Below are 6,724 nucleotides of genomic sequence, written 5' to 3'. Positions count from 1 at the left end.
TAAAACATAAAGTAGAAATAGTCTTTGATAATTGCAGAAAAATACATAAGTATATTATAGAAATAGCATTTTGCAGTACTACCATATAGACCCACTACAAATTAGATCGATTTAGCTTTCTATTTCTTTATATATACTGCCACTGATTAATAGACCTCAGTTATCAAAACAGAGGTTAATGACAGATATATTCTTCTTTTTTCACTTTCTCCATTAATATAAGTTGTACATTCTTAAATACAATTGTCTACAACAATAGTGGTCCCTAACGAAAAGACAATATTAATAGTAATAGACAGACTAATTTGCGTCATGTGCCATCTCTATAACGTTACACTACAAGTGACGGTCTAGTTGATTAACACAAAAGAGTAAAAAAACAGACTCTGCACCAATGAGATGAGCGCGCTTAACAATGACGTTTATCCTATTTAAATGAGTTAGTAAATGCTTCCAGGTCTATAGAGCGACATCCACGCCAGTACTGACCCGAGATCAACATTTATCGGAAGCTCAAAGTAAAAAGGTATGTGCCGACTATAATAATATAAGGGAGCCACTAATTAGAAACTGAATATAAAAGTTAGTTCCATGTTGATTTGTGTTTTTGATTAGGTTGGCGATTTTTTAACATAAAGGGGATCGCAACAAAAAAAAAAAATCATTGTGTCCATATCTCTATTTATCTAATGCTGACCTAATTTAAAAGGTTAGCTTTTAAACAGTATATCATAACTAAAAGATTAGTAACCCCTATTTTAGCGTAACATAGAACGCTCAGTTGTTCATGTTTTATTAATAGGAGTGTAGATATACTACTGTGAGGATTATCAGCCCATCCATGTCTCACATGTTACCCTTTCCATATAAAGACACGGGTAAGAACCATTTATTTTCATACTGAAAGATCGAAAGTGACAAATAAATGAACACCATACAAATAATTGAATCTTGAAAAGGTTAAAATCTAGATATCTAGAAAATAAAAATGGTTATTTAAATGACCCTTAAATCAATGATATCTTATGGTATTTATATTATATCATAAGTTAAATAAAACTCGACACTCCCTGAAGTAAACATAGAGACATTTGTATATAAATACATAAATCCAATACCATATGTTAAACATGAAGATTTATGGGTGTTTTATTATTATCATTACATAGTCATCTCCAGTACTATATTATTTGTGGCCTACATTGATTATTAAAGACTATACATACTATTATACATGTCTCTAAACTGTGCATATTTATTCCATTTGTTGCTTATAGATTTTATTTAAACAAAGAAACCTGAAAGAGAAGTACCTTCCTTCAGTTTATTTACTACCGTCGCTAGCCTTTTATCAAAGTAGGTCTATCTATTTGAAACATAATAATTACTAAACGAAGAAAAGGGAAGGATCTAATAGCAAATAAACATGTTCGAATTGTATATTTGGAATATTCCAGAGAGAGACTTCTCCTACATCTTGGGGATATCTGCGTTCGAAAAGAATAAAACATCGCACAATTTATTGACAAGTAAGCTATAGACATAGTATGATATATATCTTTTTATCAAAATTAAGGATCATGCGGTAGATAAAAGTCTGGGGAACTGGTTCATTCTGTGTATCTTCACTTTTCTTTATCTTTTTCTGTATGCTTATTCTTTTTGTAAATGTAATGTAATTTCTACCTTTGTGTCACTGATGTGGGTGCCTATTTTAAATGATTAGAGTAGTTTATAGCAGATTGTAACACGGTTGTTTAAACAAATGAGAATACTAAATGTAAAAATTATGAGAATGAGTTCTAAATGTACTTTTAATTATTTTTAGGTTTATTTGTGGCAACTCCAAACGAAGGCGCTTATTGCGCCGAAACACACGTCAAAGATTAATTTTCTGCCACGTGTTGTTTTTACATTATGATGTAATTTTTAAATAGTAGGAAGAGTTATAATAAGGATTAATCAATGTCATCAACTGGATGTCTTTTTAATATATTGTCAATGTATTTGAATGCTAAAGTTTTTTATGATTAAAAATCATTGTTTTTGTATATATGTAATTTATTTACTCATTCTTTGTATTGCATCTGTCTTATTGTGATAAATTATACATTGCCTAGGAATATTTTCCATTGCATTTTGCCCTGTCCTAGGAATTATATTATTCTACAGGGGGTCCTTGATATTCACATTTGAAGCTCCAGAAGAATCCAGGTAGTACCGCGGAACACCCGATAGGCGGGGTCATCTGGCACATGCACTGCAGGGGCCGGCTCGGCCGTCCGGGTCCCTAGGTATTAAAGCAGCACGTGAGCAGTGCGGATGCCGGCAGAATGTAGCCTAAGTAAACCTACTGACACAAAGCAAAGCAAACAGAACATAATCGTCACAGCTATTCTCACCTAAATGAGTATTAAATAAATGCTAACAGACTTATCAAAGCATCATACCAATTTTAACACATAACAGTTATGAACGGTGCTTTCATAAATTGGAAACGCCATGGCTAACAATCATAATAAACGAAGCAGCACACAAAAGCCAACATACGAGAACTGTAAAAGGTAAAGGTACTTATTTGCGAGGAGCAGAATTTAAAAGTGGCAGATTGTTCTGTGCATGGACCTATTATATTTTATGAATGTTCTTTTTTAGAATGTTTATTTTATGATGTAAAGTTCTTTCAAGTGCTGCATGTGGAGTGGCATTACAGGAATAATGCATAATGTTAGCCTCTGTGTCTTTAATGAAGTTCAGTCTCTTGGCATTGAATTTGGAGAATCGCTATTTTCTGACAATCAGCAATAAAGATAAAGGCAAACACATATGACAGAGTAGGCTGTATTCGTTAACAAAAGTCACTGGCTAAAGGCATCTCTAATAAATATAGTTCAGCATGACGTCCATGGAATACCTGATGCATGGAAAATACTCATGTCCGACTAGTGCATTTGTATTACACATTCTGAATTTCTTTTCAGAACTGATTCATCAGGGTAAGGTTTGCAGTACAACATCTATATATAGATCGGTCACCAGCAACAGTGCCTTGAGGGACTCCTGCTCCTATTTGTAAATAGGCCCAGTGGAAATGTACCCCCTAGATGTTAGGCACAATTAAATAAGCACCATAAAAAAACAACAAGGAATGTCAATTCAAAAAATATTTTAAAATGTAAGAAAACTGTATGTAGACATGCAGTAAATTCCCTATCCTTTAATGAACCTTAATAAACTCAAACTCCTTAAACATCCCTCTAGCAAAGTCTGGAGCAGATTCATGAAGCTGAAGCCTCGACTAAAAGAGTCATGGGTCTGGATTAGAGGTTGGAGAAAAAACAAGCTTGGAGAATAGGGATACACTGGTGGCTGCGTTCTGGAGCATTACAACTGCCCTGCTCAAGCCAGCTTTTTTCCGCAGAATGAAAGCTGCATCCTCACTTAGACATGTTTTCAATTTAGTTTCAATGCTGTGTCTTCAGTCTTGGTGATTATTTTCCCTGAAGAAAGTTAGGGCCTAATTTATATGTTGGCAGAAAGAGTACTCTGTGGCAACGGTGATGGAGTACCCTTTCCACAAACATATTAACCTGCCCTCCTGATTTAAATGTGGGAGGACCTTTGGTTTAACGACAGCGAGACTGCTCTGTCTCTGGCGTGATTACACCCTTCGGAAGGCCCAACGGAGGAGGGACGAATGAAGGTTGACCTGTATGTCCACCCACCAAATTTAGATATGCAGACATACAAGCCAGTTTTCACTGCCCATCACCGCCAGAAAAACCCTGGTGGTAAGAAGCAGTAAAAACTACAGAATGCCTCTCTCGGCATGGGCGATAACTTCCATAGGGAGGGGGCGTTTTTTTAATTTATTTAAAAAACAAAATCCCTTTTTGGGGTTTTGTTTTTGAAAATGTAAAAAAAAAAAAAATGCCGTAAGGCTGCATCATCTTTGACTGATCTGTACAGCAAAGTTACAATACAATGGCCTTGAAGGTGGTTCCTGTCAATGCTTGAATTGTTCGCTAGCCCAATAGACATGGGGCCAACCAAACAGTCAGTGCCCTCAGCAGTGGGCAAGCCACTCCTCCCCTGCCCTAGAGCAGACCCACCCCCAACCAAACCCTTCTGCTTTTTCGCAGTGCGAGAAGCAGACACATAAAATGGTAAAACGACCATTTTATGTTTCTGCTTCTCGCACTGCAAGAAAGCAGTGGGGCAATGCTTCTCTGCCCTAGTAGAGAAGCCGCCCCTGATCTCCATTACAGGCAGGCAGAGAGTGACAGGGTGTATTTTTAAAGTGTCGGCTTTCGGCTGTATAATATTTCAAAGTAGAATATCGTCATGGTAAGATTTGTATTTCCAGACTAGAGTAGTGGATCCACGAACACCTCTACCCCCCTCCCCTTCCATCATCCCATAAAGTGACTACTTTTCAATGGATACTGATGTGTCTGTACAACATGAAAATACAACTGCTCACCTAAAGACAAACAGTGTGCCGTCGAGACACACACAAGAAGAGGCAGAACATGAATGGCACACTTTATGAAAGTGGTGTAGATTTGTGGCACCTCTGCGCCAGGAGCAGGGCCGTCTTAACAGCATTATAAGCCCCCGGGCAAAGCAGTGCACTGGGCCCTGCCTGCACAACCACTCGCAGGAATAAAAACGTTTAACGGAAAATTTGTGTTAAATTCTGGTCTGCATGGTGCCCCTATGCTCGTGGGGCCCCCGGGAACTGCTCAGCATGCCCATGCATTAAGACGGCACTGGGCAGGAGACACTCTCCATGCACATCTCGGACATTGGATCAGACCGGGGAGACATCGACCACAGGTTGGGCATTGCTGTGCTATCTGTGCCAGTCTACCTGTCAGAGTACACAGGGACCCTTGACCAGCGAGGACTGCCCCACCAGCTAAATTCAGTGCAAATTATCTCCCACGTTGAGAGTGTCACGCCCTCTGCCCAGAGAGGAAAGTCTGAAAAGTTCAAGCATTTGGGCTTTTGCATTCCCTTAATACATTAATTATTAATTCCATTAATACATTAATGTATTTAGTTTATTTTGGCTGTATGACTGCTGTGGAGGGGGTGGCAACCAGACTTGGTGTGTCTCACTCAGCGGATAAGCATTTTGATCTGGGACTGTCATATACAAAGCATGCCATCTGCAGGAAGAGCACTGGGCAACAGGCACACGAGTGAGCCATCTCCACCCATCAGGAAGAAAGGGCATGCGGGGTGGCCAGGTAGACACAATGATAATTATATTTCCCAACGTTGGGATAAGATAGCTTGTTTAGTTAACACACTTCTAGTGGAGGCATGCATGTCATCTATTAGGTCTCGAAAACCGATCCTGCCAGACCCAATCGACTCTTCATCCTTCTGAGGTAGATAAATACCACATATTAATTAATAGGAAATATATAATTCAAGCCCCAACAGACAGCCCAATTTTTCTGCACTACAGAAATGAATAAGTATAGAAGAGGTAGAAAGTCTTAGGAATTTGTTAGATGTGTGTCTGCATTGTGACATGAGTGGCAGCCTGTGGTAAATGTACTCTGCTCTCACAGGATACAGCGCGTACCCAGTGCAGTGTACCTCTGGAGAGTCGTGGGAGTTTGAGAAGATCAATCGGTCCTGCCCCGCACAGTTTTTTCTAGGGGTGGAGATGACTTATTGCTGATTTACATCTGATTTCCAGAGGCAGGTTCAAGAAACGCCATGAATTCATCTTTGTGAGTGGAGTCCATTTTGATGCAGTTTAATCCCAGAGCTGGCTAGACTGAACTGGGGTGGCTCTTGACATACATGAGGTCAGGATGCGCGCTGCGCCAAAAAGGAACTCTTTTTGTATAACACGTGTTTCAAAAAGTTCTCATATCTGCTTACGACTAATGTTGACCATCATGTGCGCATCCCGAGCTCAGTCATTAGCAGATATGACAGCGCCTTAAAATACACAGGCCCATCAATGGCGCTTTACAAATCTGCTAATGCGTTGTCAAAACCGCTGATGACTGAGGTTGGTTAACCACATGCACATTCTGGGCTCATATATTCATTTATTTTGATGCGCAACATCATTAGCGGATATGAGAGCGCCTTGAAACACTTGAGCTCATGATGTGCACTGTACGAAAATAATTCCTTTTCGTACAGAGCAAATCCCGAGCTCATGTATTTGAAGGTGATTTCATATGTGCTTATGGCTGATGTTGGCTAATCATGTCTCTTGACAAGATTAGCCAACATAAATGACAGTGCAGAGAGAGCCCCATAGCTTGAGCGTCAGTTTGTACAAGTAATACTGCTCGATAGGTTTAGCAAGTTTTGCGATGCACGGGGTTTAGTGATAAATACCACCAAAACAAAACTAATGACACTATCCCCATCCAAACGTTTCAGGAATGGGATCACACTCAATGGCACGCCACTAGATATTGTAGATTCCTTTGATTACTTGGGCATTAGGATCAACAATAAGATGAAATGGAACAGCCATCTAGCGAAAATGCTCCTTAACCATAAGAGGGTGGCGGGGGCAATTTTAAGAGAGCAGCGACTTTCCCTTAGTAGACCAGTTGTTCCGGCCCTTGTGGTCTACGACAGGAAGGCTTTACCCTCAGCACTACACGGGGCAGAGCTATGGGGGTTTGAGAATATCAGTGACCTGGAGAGACCCGAGAATCATTTCTACAGAGGACTGGTT

The 6,724-nt window shown here is 39.6% G+C and overlaps 1 protein-coding gene across 1 annotated transcript in view; it reads left to right on the top strand.

The window, feature by feature from the left end:
• Positions 1-451: 451 nt before the first annotated feature.
• LOC146784285 (uncharacterized) overlaps positions 452-6,724 on the top strand; it is a 53,975-nt gene continuing 47,702 nt past the window's right edge. The window contains exon 1 of the mRNA XM_085635401.1: positions 452-526. The gene's annotated coding sequence lies outside the window, so the exon portion shown is untranslated. The remainder of the gene's footprint in view (positions 527-6,724) is intronic.

Source organism: Triturus cristatus, chromosome 11, assembly GCF_964204655.1.
Source record: "Triturus cristatus chromosome 11, aTriCri1.1, whole genome shotgun sequence".
In the NCBI taxonomy this organism is placed as follows: domain Eukaryota; kingdom Metazoa; phylum Chordata; class Amphibia; order Caudata; family Salamandridae; genus Triturus; species Triturus cristatus.
The sequence above is the reverse complement of the archived record's forward strand: the minus strand, read 5'-3'. Positions and strand labels throughout refer to the sequence as shown.